Below are 21,337 nucleotides of genomic sequence, written 5' to 3' on the forward strand. Positions count from 1 at the left end.
GCGCCATGCCGCCGCCCTCTGCTGCTGCCGCTGCCCGCTGTACCCGGAGCCGCCGCCCACAACTTCTCCCAGCAGCACAGGTGAGTGGCCGCCCCGCGGGCCGCCACCCTCCAGCCCACACCCCGCGACCCCCTGACCCCCGCCTGCGCCCCGCGGACCCGGACCCGTGCCTCCCGCCTCCCCTCTCCCATCCCGCCTGCGGCTCCCCCGGCCCCACAGTCAGTCCTGGCTCTGCCACAAATGCACCCAGGGGTGGAGGGGGTGGGGGTGGGTGGCGACCGAGGATCCCACCTCTGTCCCAAGCGGCCAGTGTCCCAGGCAACGGGGAGATGCAGGGCTGGGTGAGGAGGGGGCGCCAGAGAGCCCCTGGCCTGGAGTAATGGAGCCACACAGCTTCGCGTCTGCACCCTTCCTGTCCCTGGTGGGGACCTGGTGGCTTCAGGCAGAAGTGGGGAGCAGCACCTCCTATCCTGCCTTCTCGGGTCTTTTCCTTTTTTCTGGGGATGGAGGTGTTTGGTGCAGAAGATAGGCTCCCTTGCTGGATTAGCCCTTTCCTCTGTGCTAAGTCCCCCATTCACCTGAGCAGGGTCCCAGAAGAGCCCACTAGGAGGTGAGGGCACTGGGGTCAGATAGAAGATGAATATCTGGGAGGAACACATCCCCTCCCTCCCCATACCCGGCCTGCCCTTACCCCCCAATAGCTATCATCAGTTCTCATAGGGTGATCACATTTCCCAGCTCTGCCAGCTGGCTATGAGCCAGAAGGCTCGTGAGGCAAGTGTGACCACAGCGGCACTCTTCCAGCTAGACACTCTGCTCTGGTGTATAGAGTCGGAGGTAATTCAAGGATTGTGAATGTGTCTGCCAAACATAATTAGGGAATGAGAAGGGGGGAGTAGAGCAAGGGCTGTGAAACTAGGAGGTACTGGGAAGTGGCGAATGGAGTAAAATGGCAGATGGTTCACCATGACTGAGGATGAGAGGGGAACTTTCCCCAGGGCAATGATGGAGTCTGTGGGCATCTGTCCAGGGGGCTCTGGGCCCCCACTGGTGGCGTGGGTTCCCTCCCAGGGCAGTGCACCGGTGGGCAATCCTCCGTGGAGTTCTGCAGACTCCAATCTGTGTCCCTCCTTTGCCCTTTCCAGGTGGGCAGTGGTAGGCAAATGCGTTTCTCCTGCTGGAGCCTGCTCGGTATTGGGACATGACAGTTAGCTAAGGCTCGCCAAATGCCAGTTTCTGTAACCTGCTGTAGGATGTCTGGAAGGAAAAGGGGACCGCTGACTTTGGAACCCTTTAAGTTTAAATGGGAGAACTGAAATGCTAGGTATTCCAGGATTTTCTCTTTCAACTGGCAATTTCCACTAATGCCTGGGATTATGGGTCAAATTAGACAGAGGGTTTCAGCTGCCAAACAATGACTTTCAAAGCAGCCCAGGCATAGTTTCCAAGCCAAATCATGTCCTGCTATGAACATTGTGCCCTGACTGCCTTTCTCTGGCAGCTGCTGATTCTCTTCTGGCTCTCTCTAGGGTGACCACCACAGTCCAGAACGTTGTGGGGAGCAGAGCTTGTGACCTTGCCATCCCCAGCCTGCCAGCTGTGAGCAGCGACAATTCCCATCTCCTGCACTGGAATCTGGAAGATTCAGAGACCCGGGATGACTCGAGAATCCTTTCTCTGCAACATCAAACTTGGGGGACAGATGTGGTGGACCGTCCTGTCTGGCCCCTTGGGGAGAAGTGGAGGCCCCTTGAGCCACGTTCTCAGCTGACTGAAGCCTTGTTCATACATGAGTGTTGAATTGAGTGCCAAAGAGGTGGTCAGCCACTGGACAGACATCTTTGAGAAGAGATGCATCCAGAGCCCCCAGAAGAGAGCGAGTACATCATGGCTCGTGTGCTCAGAGCCAAAACAGTTAAGTGCGGTGGCACCAGGAGGGTGGGAAGAGGGATGACCAAGAACTGTGGGAGAGCTACGTCAGGCTTTGATACCTCCCCCTCCCCCAGGATGCTTACCTGAGTCACATGGGACTTTTCTGTAGTATCGTCCGAGACAAATACTCATATAGTTATCCAGCGAACTGTTACAGTGTGTGCCAGGCTTTGAGGGGGGGGGGTGTCATAGATGATGAAAGGTTCCAGTGGTAAGGTTCCACAGTACATGAAGAAACCTTGGTTTGAGCTGGATGCCGGTGCTTCACACCTGTTATCCTAGCTGCTTAGGAGGCTGAGATGGAAGAATTGAGGCTTAAGGGCCAGGCAAGAGAGCCTTTAAGACCCTTATCTCCAACTAACCACCAAAAAGAAAATGCTAAAAGTGGATGAGTGGCTCAAGCCTGTTGGCCTTGAGTAAAAAGGATCAGGGACAGCAGCCAGGCTCCAAATTCAAGGCCTAGCAATGAGAGAGAGAAAGGAAAGAGAGAGAGGAGGGAAGGATGGAAGGACAAAAAGAGGAAGGGAAGGAAGAAGGGAGAACATGCAAGCCTTGGTTTGGAGTCCCTGGATCAAGGGAGACAACCATTCACAATCTCTGTGGGGACCTAGAGCCCTCCAGTCTGGATCCCTTGGCTGAGAAATCATATTGTTCCCACAGCCTGTGGCTGGATAAGTAAACCTCACATCACTGCCTAGTTTTGAGGCAAGACAGTGAGAGATCCTGAGTCTTTGATAAGGTCAAGGGATCTTCAGTATGAGATTGTACTTGAACATCTTACCTTGGTGCATGGTCAGTCCTATCTAAGTCTGTCATGATGTGGAACATATAATCCACACTATCAGAGCAGGATGGGGTCTGTTGTGGGAAGCTGGAGTATTATGTGTGAGCTTCGAGCTTCCTATGCCACCTGCTTCCCTTTCTCGGGTGGGTCTTTGCTAGAAAAAGCTTGAGACTAGGGACTGTGTCCTACCCCTTGTCTTTGACGCTCAAAGCTAGCACTCTACCATTTGAGCCACAGTTCCACTTCCAACTTTTTTGTGTGTTTAATTTGAGAGAAAGAGTTCTCATGGACTTTGCTGCCAATGGTGGCATCCAACTGCAGCCCCCAGATCTCAGTCTCCTGAGGGGATAGGATGAAAGGCAGGTAAAGTATATTTGGCCAGGTGCCAGTAGCTCATTGCTGTCATCCTAGGTACTCAGGAGCTGAGATCTGGAGATCAGGGCTCAAAGTCAGCCTGGACAGAAAAGATGCTGAGACTTATCTCCAACAAACTGCCAGAAAAGCAGAAGTGGTGCTGTGGCTCAAGTATTAGTGCTGACCTTGAGCTTAGAGCTCAGGGACAGCCCCAGGCCCAGAGTTCAATCCCCACAACTGAAAGAAGGTAAAACATCTTTTCCTGCAAAGATGGTGGAGGTGTGGACCTGTTGGCGGTGCATGGGGATTCAGTGTTTGGGTGACCAGGTGCTGGCCCCTCTGTACAGACATTTCTAAAAATTCTCCAAGTTTGCCCCAGTTTGAATCCACAGCTTCAAGAGGATGTGGACTCTGGCAGGTAGGCAGGGAGTGGGCCAATGGATGCAGGGTTGGGATTGTTGTGTCTGTATTCTCTCCATTGAAGGATGTATTTGGATGCTGGATGATAAAGTCTGAAGTGAAGGGTTATAAGAAGTTTGTGTCCTGATAAGATGTATTTCCTCTGGTTATATGAAGGTGGCTGAAGCTGGAAGCCACCGGTGGTACACAACTCTCAACCTAACTACTCAGAAGGCTGAGATGTGAAGACCATCATTCCAAGCCAGCTTGGGCAGAAAGGTCTGTCAGACTTGATGTGCAATGGACCAACAGAGTACAGGAAGTGGTGTCTTGGCTCAAGTGGGAGAGTGCTCACCTTCAGCTGAAGAGCTGAGGGATAGTGCCCTGCCTGGCCCAGAGTTCAAACCCCATGACCAACAACAACAAAAGAGGTGGGTAAGTTTTCCCCATAGCACTGTGTACGGTAAGAAATGCCATGCTGGGCTATGAGACATTCCAGAGATATGAGAGGTTCAACATTTTGTCTACAGTGGGTCTGAGGTCAGTAGTTCCACCTTCTCCGGTGTGGGATGTGATCCTAATGGATGGAGTTCATGGTTCTGTTCTCAGGCCCTGCTGAATCATTGGGCTGTGTGTGTGTGTATGTGGGTGTGTGGGTGTGTGGGGTTGTCTGTCTGTCTGTCTGTCTCTGTGTCTGTGTGTGTTTGGAGGTAGAAGACCTGGACCTTGAACTCAGGGCTTAGGTGCTGTACCTGAACTTCTGTTCACAAAGCTAGTACTCTGACACTTGAGCCACAGCTCAACCTCTAAATATTTGGTGGTTCCCTGTAGATAAGAGCCTGGGTTGACTTTGAACCATGATCCTCAGACCTCAGCCTCCTAAATAGCTAGGATGACAGAAATGAGCCACTTTTGACACCTTTGTGTGTGTTGTGTGTGTGTGTAGAACTGGGTTGTAACAAGGAGCACTGGACCCTTTGGTATTTTCTGCCTGCTATCTTTGTTGCGGGGATGCATGGGCATTGTGGCTGTGGTCTGGGGACCTGGAAAGGTGAGATGCTTGATGGGGACTCAGCACCGTCAGATTATAAGACCAAGGGATCTGTATGCCCTGTAACTGTCTACTACCTTGGGCCTGGTTGGTGGAAGGGGGAGCTTGGGAGGACCTAGGGGTGGGGCCATCAAGTTGTGGTTCTCCTGGGGGACAGGCAGCGTGGCCAGCATTTAGGAAGGATGCAAGCCCTGTTAGTATGGAGAATAGTGGCTTGGGTGAGACTCTGGGTCTTTTCATAATGATGTCTGATGGGGGAGGCCAACCGTATTTTAAATCTTGAACTGTGATCTTCATATCTCAGCCTCTTGAGTAGCTAGGATTATAGGCATGATCCTCTGGCATTATGCTTTTGATTATTTTTGGTGTATTAGGGTTTGAACTCAAGGCCTTAGCCTTGCCAGTCAGGTCTTCTACCATGTGAGCCAAGCCTTTCTGTCTTGGGCATTTCCGAGATAGAGACTCAATATGTGCTCAAGCTGAGCTGGATGGCGGTCCTCCTGTGACAGGTGTGCACCACCATGCCTGGTCATCTGTAGTTGGGATGCTAGACATGTAGCACCTCCCTCAGTCAGCGGTTTAAATGAGTTGTCCCAAACTCAGTCCACGGCAGCCAATTCTTGACCACAGATGAAGTTCTCAGTTGGGCCTCGACCATCAGATCTCAGCCTCCTCCATGGACAGTTGTAAGGAAACAAGGGATCAATACAGGGGGATCTCTTGAACAGGGCGTGGCAAAGGGGGAGCAGCTGTCAGATATGGTAGTTGGAAATTCTGTGATCATATGACAGGAAGATACCCAAAAATGCCTCAGATGGTGCCAGATTTTTATCATGTGACACGTATCCGATTATGAAACAAAACATGTCTGTCTTTGATCCTTATCCTATCCCAATGAGGAAGGGGATCCTTCATTGTGTTCAGTTTTGCAGCTGTGGAAAACATAGCACAGATCAGCCGGGTGAATCCTTATGACCGCCAGCAGATAGGAAGTTCGGACTAACTTCCCTACCATGGTTCCTAGGACGATGGGTCCTATTCCGTCCACTACTTGTGGTCATAAGTCCACTTCTTGTCAGTGGTGGGGCTTGAACTCTGGGCCTGAGTGCTGTTCACAAGTTCCTCAGCTCAAGGTTAGTGCTCTACCACTTGAGCCCAGTAGGACTTCCGGATTTCTGGTGGATCTTTGGAGATAAGAGTCTCACAAATGTTAATGCCTTGGCTGACTATGAACCAATATCTTCATATCTTAGCCTCCTATGTAGTTCACATTATACTCCTGTTCCACATGCACCCAGATAAAGTGTAATTCTGACTTTTTCTGTCTCTCTCTCTCTCTCTTTCCTTCTCCCTCTTCCTCCCTGCCTCTCTCTCTCTCTCTCTCTCTCTCTCTCTCTCTCTCTCTCTCTCTCCCCCTTTCTCTCTCTCCCAGTCACTGTTTAAAAGGGTGCTGGAGGAAGTGGCCCAGCATTCCCATGTGCCTGGGACCCAAGGTTGCCGCCTCATTCAGGATGTGGGCTCTGGGTCAGAAGCTGTCTCGCTTAGCCTGTTGAACTAGCTCCCTGAGGTAAGCCCCTCTGTGCCTGGGCTAGACCCTGATGGTTTTTCGTTGTCAGTCCGTCCTGTGAGTCCTTCCCATGACAAGGAGGCATCTTGTTTTCCCCCCACCACGCTAGATCTCCAGCCTCTGATCTTCACTGCTACATATCTGGCCAGACCCTGTTTATAAGAAAATGAATTCGTTCCATGTCTACTTCACTTTGCTGAGGTGTATTGTTTTAGGGAGGAGGGGCGGTGTGCAGAGGAAAGACCCCAGACCTAACTCCTCTTGGGGGACATTTGTTCTTGTGACAGAGCCAAGTCATTGCTGTGGATAAGGAGGAAGCTGTCATCAGACTGATCGAGAATGATGTTCAAAGGTAGGTAGTCTGTTGGAAGTATCAAACCCATCCATGTCTGCTTCCCACTCACAAAAAGGAGGGTACAGTACAGCTGGCCTGGCACTGGCCCTAGGGAATTATGAATAGACGGTAGTGAGTGGTCAGGTGTCAGTGGCTCTCCCGCCCATCCTCCTGGCTATTCTGGAGGCTGAGGTCTGATAGTCATGACTCAGCCCACCAGGAGAGTCTGTGAGATTCTTATCTCCCATAAACCAACTGTCCCCCTCTCTAGAAAAAAGCCAGATGTGGTGCTGTGGCTCAAGTGGTAGAGCCTCAGCCTTGAGTAAAAGAAGCTCAGGGATGACACTGAGGCCCTCAATCTAAGACTAGGACTCACAAAAAAAAAAAAAAAGAAATGGTGGGCACCTGTTATCTTACTACCAAAAAGGATGGATTTGTTGTTCTTTCTGGTACTTGTAGCCATAGGTAAGGGGCTTCCCTGATTGTTCCTCTAAACCTCTCCTTCTCTCCTTTATCTATTCAGGCTTCAGTTGCAGGATAGAATTCAGATCATCCCACCTGATGTGACCTTACATATCGTCCCCTACCCACCTTCCTTGGGGTGGAGATTCTGGATGTACTCACCATAGGGAGGATGAGGCACCACAGAGATTGGGGTAGGTATCCCTGAAAGTCATTTTCTCTCTCTATCTCTATCACACACACACACACACACACACACACACACTCTCTCTCACACATATACAAACACACACACTCATCTAGGCCAACTCAAACTAGCCTTTCCCAAAGACAGTTTATCTCCTTGGATTAACTAACCTAGGAGAAGAACTTGATCCCCTGTAACTGACTGTTTTATCTAGGGTTTGCTAGTTGAGAGGAGATAAACAGAAGCTAAAAATAAAAGCTCTTGTGCCCATCACCTCTGGCTCAGGCTCACGCCTGACATCCTGGCTACTTGGTAGGCAGAGATCTGAGGATCAAAGATCAAAGCCAGCCATAGGATGGAAAGCTGGTGAGACTCTTCTCTCCATGGAACCAACAAAAAGGGAGAAGTGGAGCTGTGGCTCAAGTGGTAGAGCACCAGCCTTGAGCAGGAAAACTCAGAGAGAGAGCTCCCAGATCCTCACTTCAAGCCCATACAAAGAAATGGCCTGATCTTGTTACGCTGAGACTGCATGGTCCTTGAGTGCCATCTCACAGAGTGTGATATAGCACCGGTCCCTGGGTGGTATATCAGAGCCTTCAGAATTTGTGTGGTGAAAGCCAGGCTTTCCCCTTCATGCACCTCAACCCACACTGGCCGGAAGGCAGAGCGTGACAAGGCTGGCAGCCTATAGAGAGTAGAAGTTCCCACTCTGCCTGGGTGATTGGAGCACGCTTCTTAGTGGCAGCACTTGAAAGAGGATCTTGCTTACCAAGGAGGATGTGACAGGAAACAGAGAGAGCAAAGATGCTGCAAATAAAGGACAGCATAGCAGATTGAGTTCATTTCCAGCCAGGGCTGCTGGTGAGAAACTCAGTACAGATGTGCAAGACTGTCCCGCAACAGACCTGAGGGGTAAAAGGAGAACAGCTATGCAGGGTTGGGATTGTGTCTTAGCAGTAGTGGGCTCACCTAGCACACATGAAACCCTTGGTTCGATACCTCTGGTCCTGCATACATACACAGAAAAAGCTGGAAGTTGCTCCAGAGATCAGGTAGAAAAGCACTGGTCTTGAACAAAAGAAGCTTGGGGACAGCACCCTGGCCCCGAGATCAAGTCCCACGACTGTCAACATAAAACAGCACTCCAAGTGACCTTGGTGACTGGTGGATGCCTATGCCCTGTAGCTCTTAATAGATCCATCCATGCTTTGTCTCTCCTTTGACAGAGGGGAGATGGACACTCCTTCTATCCTGGGAACCCTTGGACACAGTTATCAGCAACCCTCCCAACATCTTCTACCGGGACATGCAGGAGGTGAACCAGAAATCCTCAGGTACCAGTTTGGAGGGGCAGGGTGATTCGGGGCAGTATCCAAAAATCCTAATTGGTCTGATCTGCTCCAGACGACCAGGCCATCAAGAGGAGGCAGATGGGAGCTTAGAGAGGGGAAGTGATTTGGAGGGGCTCTTTAATGCCTATGTCCCTACCCAGATTCTGAGACTCCCTTTGTTGTCTTGGTGGTAGTGTCTACAGGAGTGTCTAGGTGGTAGTGTCTACAGGAGCACTTGGTGGAAATTCTAAAGAATGGGATACCATAATCTGTGCACTGGTGGCTCATGCCTGTCATCTTGGCTACTCAGTTAGGCTGAGATCCAGAGGATCTCTTTTCCCAGCCCAGGCAGGAAAGTCCCATGAGAGTCCCATTTCTCATCTCCAACCGGAAGTGGCACTGTGGCTCAAATGGTTGAACACTGGCATTGAGCAAAAATCATCATCAGGGACAGTACTCAAGACCTGAGTTCAAGCCTTTCAACCAAAACAAACAAACAAACAAGAAATAAAGACAACCCTTGCCTGCAAGAGATGGTGGTGGAGTGAGGGTCCTGGGGTTGGAAGACCAGGTGCTGGCCTCAGTGTACAGACATTTCTAAGAACTCTCCATGTTTGACCCATTGTGAAGTCACAGCAGGGTGGGTGTTGCCTTACCATGAAGTCCAGCGGGCATAGCCTATCTTAGGCAGGGAGTGGGCAAATGGGAGCAGGGGTTTGGAGGGTAGTGTCAATTATATTCTCTCCATGCATGGAAGAATGGTTTTGGATGCTGGTGTCAAAGTCTGAAGTGAAGGGTTGCGTGTGGTTCATAGCCTGACAAGTTGGGTTTCCCCTGGATGTAAGAGGGTGGCTGAAGCCGGGTGCTGCCAGTGGCTCACAACTGTCATCCTAGCTACTCAGGAGGCTGAGATTTGAAGTTTGCATATCAAAGCCAGCTTGGGAAGGACAGTCTGTGATTCTTTGTCTCCAGTGAACCACCAGAAAACCGGAAGTGATGCTTTGGTTCCAGTTGTAGAGCGCGCACCTTCAGCTGAAGAGCTGTGGGACTGTGCCCATGCCCAAAGGTCAAACCCCATGACCGACAACCAAAAAAAAAAAAAAAGGTAGCTGAGTTTTCTGCATAGTGGTGTGTATAGTAGGAGATGCCATGCTGGGTTATGAACCATTGCAGATGTGTGAGAGGCTCTGAGTTTTGTATACAGTTGGTCTGAGAATGGTAGTGCTATCTTCTCGGGGATTGGGATCTTCCATTGCTCAGGGCCTACTGAGGCCTTAAGTTACTCGTGTGTGTGTGTGTGTGTGTGTGTGTGTGCACGTTTTCTCATATTTCTTTCCATTCTGGGTGCCTGTCTGCCTCTTCCTGACCTCTGATTGTGCCCTTCCTCTACGGCAACCTTCCTTTAGCCCCTTATCAGGGTCTACAATGAGTCCTAAATTGCCAGAGACCTGCATTTTCCACCTTTTCTTTGGGGCCCAGTCTAGTTGTCCATATCTTTGGCTGCCTCCAAGGGATTCTGGTCAACAGGGCCAGCTGGCATAGGTTCTCCCCTGCTTCTGGAGGGGTGGGGCTCAGTCATGCAATGTCCTGTTCTTTTCCTCAGTTGGGTCTCTGGCTGCACATCCCTCCCATCAGGCTGGCAGTGGAGTAGGGGAAGTGTGATTGCCAGTGGCTTTGGCCAACTTGATCCTGATCGCTGACTAAACGCAACCCAAGCAAGGAGGATCTGAAGCTACATGGGAGGTGAGGCCAAGGTGGCTTGGAAGTATCTGTTGGTGTCTAGGAAATGTCAATATACCTTATCGCAGGCAAGTCTACCTTCTGGCCCAGCTGTGCCTCTCAGGTCCTTTAGACAATTGCAGATGCCTAGAATACAGAGGCATAGACTTTAGATACCAGGGCCAGGGAACTGAGGGATGAGAGACTGGTATGGTCAGTACCTCAATGTTTTGGAGCATTAGCCTTGACCTTGCTATGTCCCTGTTGTGTAAGTTCACTTCTTAACCCATTGCTGGCTACACACTGGCCACTTGAGGCAGTACTTTGGAAGTGGCAGAGGTGGAAGTGAGATCTAGGATGACCAAAATCTGGGTTTATGGCCTGTGTGGGTGGGGTTGGCAAAGGATGTCTATTAGAAACAACAACAACAAAAAATCTCAGAGCTGCAACTCGTGGCCTAGGCACTGTCCCTAATCTAACACTCTACCATTTGAATCAGAGCTCACCTTTCACCTTTTTTAGTAGTTTACTGGAGAGAAGAGTCTCACAGACTTTCCTGCCTGAGCTGGCTTCAAGCTACTGTCCTAAGAGCTCAAGCTCTTGAGTAGCTGGCATTGCTGGTATGAGCCATTGGCACCTGCTAAGGATGTTATTGGGTGCATGCATATGTGTGCGTGCTTGTGTGTGTGTGTGTGTGTGTGTGTGTGTGTTTACCGGGGTTTCAAGTCAGAGCCTAGGTGGTATCCTTTAGCTTTTTATCACAAGGTTGGTGTTGTACCTCTTGACCTAGGCTAGATCCGCTTCCCAGCATTTTGGTGACTCATTGGAAAGAAGAGTCTGCCCAGGCTAGCTTTGAATCTTGATTAATCCTCAGGTATCAGCCTTGAGTAGCTAGGATTATAATTATGAGGCACTGACACCGAGTTGTAAGGATGTCTTTTCACGTGCTCTTTTGTTCTAACAGCTGTCTACTTGCTCTGGCCTACATTTCTGGCCTCCACATCACCTCCCAGCAGCCCCTGACTATATGGAGTACATAAAGTTCAAACCTGATCCCATTTCTTTGTCCTCAGGGGAGGGTATGTTTCTTCTGAAGCCTGGGGTAGGAGGGGTAGCTGTAGATGGGTGCTTGGCTGAGAGAGAGGTCCTCTGTTTTAACCAAGAAGCAAAGTTTGGCCAGATAGATGCTAATAGCTCATTTTCTCTTATTCCTAGCTCCTCAGGAGGCTGAGATCTGAGGATTGCCATTCAGAGGCAGCCCAGCTAGAAAAGTCTGTGAGACCCCGTTCTGCAAATAACACCTGAAAGCTAGAAGAAAAGCTCAAGTGGTAGGGTGCTAGCCTTGAATGAAAAAACTCAGGGACAGAGACCAGGCCCTGAGTTCAAACCATAGTACCAAGATTCAAGCTCACTCAAGCACCCGTGCGTGCACACACAAATACACAGACACACAGACACACACACACACACACACACACACACACACACACATGCACACACACACTGAGGAAGGTGGTAATGATGAGCTGAGCAAAACTGGAGGCAATCCTGAGGCATAATCACAGTAAACTCTCCAGGCAGATCAAGTGTTGTTTGTCTAAGTCTTTCTTGGGCTGAGGGGTCTAGGCCATGTCAGTAAGTTCCATGGAACCTGCTCCTTCATCCAGGCACAGGGTCACAGGGCCAAGAGAAGGACACTATGGATGCTTCTTTGTAGTTGGCCCACTATTGCAGACCTTCATCTGCCCCCAAGCACTGGTGAGAAATACAGGGTTCTGAGGCCTGGGAGTCCAGGCATAGAAACTGGTACAAGCAGCTGAGCCAGCCAGTTGTGGATTCCTGAGCCTACAAGTCTTTCATGAGCCCAACTCAACAGCTGTCCACTGTGTACTTGACCTTTTCACACTCTTGTGATACCTGTGTGGGCGTTACCTGTGGTGCCATCTTGCAGCTCCTGCCTCTCCTGACCCAGAACCATGGTCTGAGATGTCAGTTTACTGCTCAGATGCACACTGCACCCATGAAAGATGATATTCTGACGACCTGATGACTTCTATACCCCAAGGCGTGACCCTTCTCTGATACAGAGGCCTCCTCTGTATGCAAAAGCCTCCAAAGAGGCTGTTCTCAAGAATTGTAGGCCACCTCAACTTGGGAGATGCTCAGGGGCCCACTGGAAAGTACCCTGCTAGAGCCACACTAGGAAATGGGGAGATGCAAGATTGGATGAGGAGGGAGCACCAGACAGCCCCTGGCCTGGAGTAATGGAGCCACACAGCCTCGCATCTACACCCTTCCTCTCCCTCGTGGGGACCTGGTGGCTTCAGGCAGAGGTGGGGAGCAGCACCTCCAATCCTGCCTTCTCGGGTCTTTTCCTTTTTTCTGGGGATGGAGGTGTTGGATGCAGAAGATAGGCTCCCTTGCTGGATTAGCCCTTGTCCTCTGTGCTCAGTCAGCCATTCACCTGAGGAGGGTGCCAGAAGAGCCCACTAGGAGGTGAGGGCACGGGGGTCAGATAGAAGATGAATATCTGGGAGGAACACACCCCCTTCCTCCTCATACCTGGTCTTTCCCACCCCACCGCAGCTATCATCAATTCTCATAGGGTGATCACATTTCCCAGCTCTGCCAGCATCTGCTAGTGCTGCGAGTTCATCTGGTCTCCTCGTCCTCCCCAAGAATGCCACAAGTCGCCCAGAATCATCTAGGCTGGAAGTAGGGAGTCCATCCATATATGGAGCATTTAGGACCCCATCCATTTCCCCAACACCACCTCCACCACAGGTTGGACACCCCTCTCAGGGCACCATGACCCCCTGATTATTATCTGTCCCGGCTATGAGAAGCCACCTGTCTGGGGACTCCTTCACCCAGCATCCTGGCCTAGGGAGTGGGAGTGGGGAGTCAAGGCTGGATGTTCCCAAGAGGAAGGTTCTGGCCCTGGAGAATGGGAGAGGCACGGTAGTTCTTTGTTATTAGAGCTGTGTTACCTTTGGGTGGGAGCCCCTGGAAACTCCTGTGCTCCATCTTCTACATTGTCCCACAGGAGGAACTGACAAACGAAGGAGAGGAACTGCTCTGAGTCTGTGTGTGTGTTTGTGTGTGTATGAGTGAGAGAGGGAGAGGGAGAGAGAGAGAAACAGAGACAGAGACACAGACAGATCATCTTTCTCCTTGTACATCCTGATTGTGCTCAAGTGAGTGATCAGTTGGTAAATTGCAGGTACTGCATGGAAGAGTCTTCTGTCACCAGTCTGGATCCGAGTGTGTGTGTGTGTGTGTGTGTGTGTGTGTGTGTGTGTGTGTGTGTGTGTTGGGAGAATAGGGAGATGAGAATAATGAAAATACATTTAAGTCACCGTGTCTAAAAAGAGCAAAAGCATTTTGTGTGACTGTGTATTGTTCTTTTGTCATCAATGCCAAGTACGAGCCCAGGGACAATTTTTGTTTTCTCCTTCACAGTTTCATTGCTCCTTTCAGGAAGGTTTCAGTAGATGTTCCTTTCCACCTCTTTCCACCTCTCTCTTCCCCTTTCCTGAAGCCCACAGTAGCTGCTGGACCTGCTTGGGTCTCCCCTAGGAGGCCTGTGTGAATCGCTGATCAGAGTGGACACCTGTCCTTCTGTCTTCAGCCAGAAGGCTCGTGAGGCGAGTGTGACCACAGTCGCACTCTTCCAGCCAGACACTCTGCTCTGGTGTATAGCGTTGGAGCTAATTCAAGGGTGGTGAATGTGTCTGGCAAGCATAATTAGGGAACGAGATGGGGGGAGTAGAGCAGGGGCTGTGAAGCTAGGAGGGACTGGGAAGTGGTGAACTCAGTGACAGGACATATGGTTCACCATGAGGATGGGAGGGGAACCTAATCCAGGCCAATGATAGGGTCTGTGGGCATCTGTGCAAGGGACTCTGGGCTGCCACTGGTGGAGTGGGCTCCAACCCAGGGCAGTGCCCCAGTTGGCAGTCCTCCCTGGAGTCCTGCAGACTCCAATCTGTGTCCCTCCTGGGCCCTTTCCAGCTGGGCAGTGGTAGGGAAATGCGTTCCCCCTGCTGGAGCCTGCTTGGTATCGGGACGTGACACTTCGCTAAGACTCGCTGAATGCCAGTTTCTGTAACCTGCTGTACGTTGTCTGGAAAGAAAAGGGGACCACTGACTTTGGAATCCTTTAAGTTTAAATGGGACAACTGAAATGCCAGCTATTCCAGGATTTTTTCTTTCACCTGGCAATTTCCACTAATGCCTGGAATTATGGCTCAAATTAGACAGAGGGTTTCAGCTGCCAAACAATGACTTTCAAAGTGGCACAGGCAGAGTTTCTAAGCCAAATCATGTCCTGCTATGAACATTGTGCCTTGACTGCCTTTCTCCGGCAGCTGCTGAATCTCTTCTGGCTCTCTCTAGGGTGACCACCACAGTTGAGGACATCGTGGGGAGCAGAGCCTGTGACCTTGCCGTCCCCAGCCTGCCAGCTGTGAGCAGAGATGATTCTGATCTGCACTGGAATCTGGAAGATTCAGAGACCCAGGATACCTCGAGAATCCTTTTGCAATATCAAACTTGGTGACCGGATGTGGAGGACCATGCTGTCTGGCCCCAGGGGGAGCAGAGGAGGCTCCTTGAGCCACACCCTCAGCTTACTGCAGGCTCTTTAACATGTGCATAGAGATCTTTGAGAAGAGATGCATCCAGAGCCCCCAGAAGCCAGAAAGTACATCTTGGCTCGGGTGCTCAGAGCCAAAACAATTAAGTGCGGTGGCACCAGGAGGGCGGGAAGAGGGATGATGGAGAATTGTGGGAGAGCTACATCACGCTTGGAAACCTCCCCCAGCCCCACCCCACCCCAAGGATGCTTACCTGAGTCACATGGGACTTTTCTGTAGTATTGTCAGAAACAGATGCTCATTTATTTATCCAAGAAACCCTTACAGTGTGCACAAGGCTTGGGGGGTCATAGACGATGAAAGGTTCCAGTGCTGGCTCCACAGTCCATGAAGAAACCTTGGTTTGAGCTGGATGCCGGTGCTTCACACCTGTCATCCTAGCTACTTAGGAGGCTGAGATGGAAGAATCGAGGCTTTAGGGCCAGGCAGGGGAGCCTGTAAGACCCTTATCTCCAACTAACCACCAAACGGAAACCTTAAAATTGGATGAGTCGCTCAAGCCTGTTAGCCTTGAGTAAAAAGGCTCAGGGGCAGCACCCAGGCTCCAAATTCAAGGCCCAGCAGTGAGAGAGACAAAGGAAAGAGAGAGAGGAGGGAAGGATGGAGGGACAAAAAGACGAAGGGAAGGAAGAAGGGCGAATATGCAAGCCTTGGTTTGGAGTCCCTGGATCAAGGGAGACAACCATTCACAATCTCTGTGAGGACAGTTTCACAGCCTAAAGCCAGTATGTAGGACTAAGCCACTGACCCCTCAGCAACTTCATGAAATCCAGGAGCTCTGTGGTTGCTGACTGCAGAATTAAGCAGCCTCAGGTAGACCAGAGGACTTAGGGTGGGTCACCAAGTTTCAATCTCCGTAGGCCCCACACAGTTTATTTTCTGGTCAGATAAGAAGAAAGTGCCAAAAGGCTAGGGAGGTGTTGAGGTGAGGGAGTCTCAAGAGGGTTTGGGGCAAGGGATAAGGAGGAAGATGAAGACCGAGGACTATCCCAGGTCAGGTGTGTTAGAACATTGGACCCATGACCTTGACTGACAACCTAGACCATCAGTGATGGAGCTTTTGACCCAGTCACATGGATATTAAAAGTCCTGGGGCCTTGGGTTCACCATTGATCACCTGGCTGTCATCATCTGAATGATGCCTGAGCAGTACATCCTTGAGAACTGGAACTTTTGAGGGCTGAATCTGAAGATAACACCCTTAATAGTTCATTCCTTCACCAGAGACAGATGTAAGCGGGCCACTGTCACAGGACAACCAAGGAATGAGGGTGGGAGTCGGGACCCCTGTTGCCCCGAGACTTCCTCTAGGGGGTGCTAGGACCCCATGATTGCCATTCCCATAGGGTGAGGTAGGTCTCTGCTGGTTCAGCCTTTAGTCTAGATGGCAGATCTGGGATTCAGAGAGGGCCAACTGAAGATGGGGCTGGGTTGGGTAGAGGTTGGTGGGAAAACCAGAATCACAGTGCTCTGAGCAGGGTTGTTTCTTTGAGGATACTCACAACCCAGTAACGTTGCTGGGATGGATTGGCTCTTTTCTACTTCCTGAGAGGGACAGACCTAGAGCCTTACAGTCTGGATCCCTTGGCCAAGAAATCCTTTTGTTCCCACATCCTGTGGTTGGATAACTAGACCTCACCTCACTGCCCAGTGTCCAGGCAGGACAGTGAGAGATCCTGAGTCTTTGATAAGGTCAAGGGATCCTCAGTATGAGATTGTTCTTGAATGTCCTCACTTGGTGCATGGTCAGTCCTATCTGAGACTGCCATGATGTGGGACATAGAATGTACACAATCAGAGAAGGTTGGGGTCTGTTCTGGGAGGCTTGAGTATTATGTGTGAGCTTTGAGCTCCTGTATGCCCACCTGCTTCCCTTTCTTGGGTTTGTCTTTGCTAGAAAAAGCTTGAGACTAGGGACTGTGTCCTATCCCTTGTCTTTGATGCTCATAGCTAGCACTCTACCATTTGAGCCACAGTTCCACTTCCAACTTTTTTGTGTGTTTAATTTGAGATAAAGTGTTCTCAGGGATTTTGCTGCCAATTGTGACATCCAACTGCAGTACTCAGATCTCAGTCTCCTGAGGGGATAGGATGAAAGGCATGGAAAAGTATTTTTGGCCAGGTGACAGTAGCTCATGGCTGTCATCCTAGGTACTCAGGAGCTGAGATCTGAGGATCAGGGTTCAAAGCCAGCCTGGACAGAAAAGATGCTGAGACTTATCTCCAACGAACTACCAGAAAAGCAGACGTGTTGCTGTGGCTCAAGTATTAGAGTGCTGGCCTTGAGCTAAAGAGCTCAGGGACAGCACCCAGGCCCAGAGTTCAAGCCCCACAACTGAAAAAAAGTAAAACGTCGTTGCTTGCAAAGATGGTGGGGGTGTGGGCTGGGTCGCGGTGCGTGGGGATTCAGTGTTTGGGTGATCAAGTGCTGGCCCCACTGTACAGACATTTCTAAGTATTCTCCAAGTTTGCCCTAGTTTGAATCCACAGCTTCAAGAAGATATGGCCTCTGGCATGTAGGCAAGAAGTGGGCCAATGGGTGCAGGGTTGGGATTGCTGTGTCTGTATTCTCTCCATTGAAGGATGGATTTGGATGCTGGGTGACAAAGTCTGAAGTGAATGGTTACAAGAAGTTTGTGGCCTTACAAGATGGGTTTCCTCTGGTTATATGAAGTTGGCTGAAGCCGGAAGCCACTGGTGGCTCACAACTGTCAACCTAGCTACTCAGAAGGCTGAGATGTGAAGACCTTGGTTCCAAGCCAGCTTGGGCAGAAAAGTTTGTGAGACTTGATGTGCAATGGACCACCAGAGTACAGGAAGTGGTGTCTTGGCTCAAGTGGGAGAGTGTTCACCTTCAGGTGAAGAGATTAGGGAAAGTGCCCTGGCCCAGAGTTCAAACCCCATGATCAACAACAACAAAAGAGGTGGCTAAGTTTTTGGCATAGCAGTGTATACGGTAGGAAATGCCATGCTGGGCTATGAGACATTCCACATATGTGAGAAGTTCAATGTTTTGTCTACAGTGGGTCTGAGTTTGGTCTGCCACCTTCTCCGGGGTGGGATGTGATCCTAATGGATGGAGTTCATGGTTCTGTTCTCAGGGCCTGCTGAATCATTGAGCTGTGTGTGCATTTGTCTGTCTCTGTGTCTGTGTGTGTTTTGAGGTAGAAGACCTGGGCCTTGAACTCAGGGCCTAGGTGCTATTCCTGATCTTCTGTTCTCAAAGCTGGTACTCTGACACATGAGCCACAGCACCACCTCTGGATATTTGGTGTTTCACTGTAGATAAGAGCCTCAGAGACTTTCTTGCCTGGGATGGTTTTGAACTATGATCCTCAGACCTCAGCCTCCTGAGTCGCTAGGATGACAGACAAGAGCCACTTGTGCCGGCTTTGTGTGTGTGGAGCTGGGTAGAAATTGGTTTTAACAAGGAGTGGTGGACCCTTTGGTATTTTACGCCTGCTATCTTTGAGGGGGGTGATGCCTGCGTATTGTGGCTGAGGTCTGGGGGCCTGGAAGGGTGAGATGCTTGATGGGGACTCAGCACCATCAAATTATAACACCAAGGGAACTGTATGCCCTGCAACTGTCTACTACCTTGGGCCTGGTTGTTGGCAGGGGGATCTTTGGAGGACCTAGAGGTGGGGCCCACAGGCTGTGGCTCCCCTGGGGGACAAAGAGCATGGCCAGCATTTAGGAAGGATGGAAACCCTGTTAGAATGGAGCATATTGTCTTGGGTTAGACTATGGTTCTTTTCATAATGATGTCTGATGGGGGAGGCCAACCCTATTTTAAATCTTGAACTGTGATCTTCAGATCTCAGCCTCTTGAGTAGCTAGGATTATAGGCATGATCCTCTGGCACCAGGCCTTTGATTTTTCTGGTATATTAGGGTTTGAATTCAGGGCCTTAGGATTACCAGTCAGGTCTTCTACCATATGAGCCAAGCCTTTCTGTCTCTGGCATTTCCGAGATAGAGACTCAATATGTGCTCAAGCTGAACTGGATAGCAGTCCTCCTTTGATAATTGTGCACCACCATGCCTGGTCATCTGTAATTGGGATGCTAGACATGTAGCACCACCCACAGTCAGTGGTTTAGATGGGTTGTCCCAAACTCAGTCCATGGCAGCCGATTCTTGACCACAGATGAAGCTCTGGGTTGGGCCTTGACCATCAGACCTCAGTCTCTCCCAGTACAGTTGTAAGGAAACAAGGGATCAATACAGGGGGATCTCCGGGACAGAGCTAGGCAAAGGGAGAGCAGCAGTCAGATATGATTGTTGGAAATTCTGTGAGCATATGACAGGAAGATACCCAGGACGGGCTCAGATGGGGCCTGTTATTTATCGTATTATAGGTATGGGATTATGAAACAAAATATGTCTCTCTTTGATCCTTACCATATCCTAATGAAGAAGGGAATCCTTCACTGTGGTCAGTTTTGCAGCTGGGGAAAAGAGAGCACAGGGAACTTGGGTGACATACTTATGACCCTATGCTGACAGAAAGCTCGGCCTAACTTCCCTGCTATGCTCTCTAGGAGGATGGATTCTATTAAGTCCACTACTTGTGTTCAGAAATCCACTTCTTGTCAGTTTTGGGGCTTGAACTTTGGGCCTGGGGGCTGTCCAAGAGTTCCTCAGCTCAAGACTAGCACTCTACCACTTGAGCCACAGTGCTAATTCCAGATTTGTGTTGGTTCTTTGGAGATGAGAGTCTCACAAATGTTAATGCCTGGGCTGACTATGAACCAATATCTTGATATCTCAGCCTCCTGTGTAGTTCAAATTATAGGCCTGTGCCACCAGCACCCAACTTGTGTAATTCTGACTTTCTCTCTCTCTCTCTCTCTTTCTTTTTTTCTCTCACTCTCTGTCTGTGTCTCTCTCTCTTTCACACCCAGGGACTGGTTAAATGGGTGATGGAGGAAGTGGCCCAATATCCCCATGTGGATGGGACCCAAAGTCGCCCTCTCATTCTGGATGTGGGCTCTGGGTCAGAAGCTGTCTCACTCAGCCTGTTGAACTAACTCCCTGAGGCAAGCCCCTCTGTGCCTGGGCTAGACCCTGATGGTTATTCATTGTCTGTCCGTCCCGTGAGTCCTTCCCCATTAACCTCTGCTAAGACGGTTAAAGGAAAGTGGACAAGGAGGCTTCTCGTTTCCCCCCACCCTGCTAGATCCCGCGCCTCTGATCCTCACTGCCACTTATCAGGCCAGACCCTGGTTATAAAAAAATGAATTCACTCCATGTCTACTTCACTTTGCTGTGATGTGTCGTGTCAGGGAGGAGGGGCGGTGTGCAGAGGAAAGACCCCAGACCTGACACCTCTTGGGGGACATTTGATCTTGTGACAGAGTCAAGTCATTGCTGTGGATAAGGAGGAAGCTGTCATCAGACTGATACAGAGCAATGCTCAAAGGTAGGTAGTCTGTTGGAAGTATCAAACCCATCCATGTCTGCTTCCCACTCACGACAAGGGGGGGTACAATACGGGTTTCCCAGCACTGGCCATAGGTGATTATGAATAGATGGTACTGGTCAGGTGCCACTGGGTCCCGCCCATCATCCTGGCTATTCTGGAGGCTGAGGTCTGATGATGTGACTCAGAGCTAGGCCACCAGGAGAGTCTGTGAGATTCTTAACTCCCATAAACCTACTCCCCCCCCCACCCTAGAGAAAAAGCCAGATGTGGTGCTGTGGCTCAAGTGGTAGAGCCTCAGCCTTGAGTAAAAGATGCTCAGGGATGAAACCAAGGCCCTCAATCCAAGCCATAAGACTCACAAAAAAAATAATGAAATAAATGGTGGGCACCTGTTATCTTACTACGTGAAAGGATGAATTTGGTGTTCTTTCTGGTACTTGTAGCCAAAGGTAAGCCACTTCCCTTATTGTTCCTCTCAACCTCTCCTTCTCTCCTTTATCTCTCCAGGCTTCAGTTGCAGGATAGAATTCAGATCATCCCACTCGATGTGACCTTACATACCCTCCCCTACCCACCTTCCTTGGGGTGGAGATCCTGGATGTACTCACCATTGGGAGGATGAGGCATTACAGAGATGGGGGTAGGTATCACTGAAACTCATACTTTCTATCTCTCTCTCTCTCTCTGTCTATCACGCACACACACACACACTCATCTAGGCCAACTCAAACTAGCCTTTCTCAAAGACACTTTATCTCCTTAGATTAACAAACCTAGGAGAGGAACTTGATCCCCCATAACTGACTATTTTATCTAGGGATTGCCAGTTGGTACAAGAAAAACAGAAGCTGAAAAGTGAGGCTCTGGTGCCCATCACCTCTGGCTCAGGCTCATGCCTGACATCCTGGCTATTCTGAATGTAGAGATCTGAGGATCAAAGATCGAAGCCAGCCCAAAGCTAGTGAGACACTTCTCTCCATGGAACCAACAAAAATCCAGAGTTGGAGCTGTGGCTCAAGTGGTAGAGCACCAGCCTTGACCAAGAAAACTCAGAGACAGCTCCCAGATCCTCAGTTCAAGCCCACACAAAGAAATGGACCCACCTTGTTACCACAAGACTGACTGGTCCTTG

The 21,337-nt window shown here is 50.1% G+C and overlaps 1 pseudogene; it reads left to right on the forward strand.

Annotated features, from left to right (window-relative positions):
- The first annotated feature begins 1,789 nt into the window (after window positions 1–1,789).
- LOC122114588 overlaps window positions 1,790–21,337 on the forward strand; it is a 44,295-nt pseudogene continuing 24,747 nt past the window's right edge.

Source organism: Dipodomys spectabilis, unplaced genomic scaffold, assembly GCF_019054845.1.
Source record: "Dipodomys spectabilis isolate Male_0828 unplaced genomic scaffold, ASM1905484v1 ptg000108l, whole genome shotgun sequence".
In the NCBI taxonomy this organism is placed as follows: Eukaryota; Metazoa; Chordata; class Mammalia; order Rodentia; family Heteromyidae; genus Dipodomys; species Dipodomys spectabilis.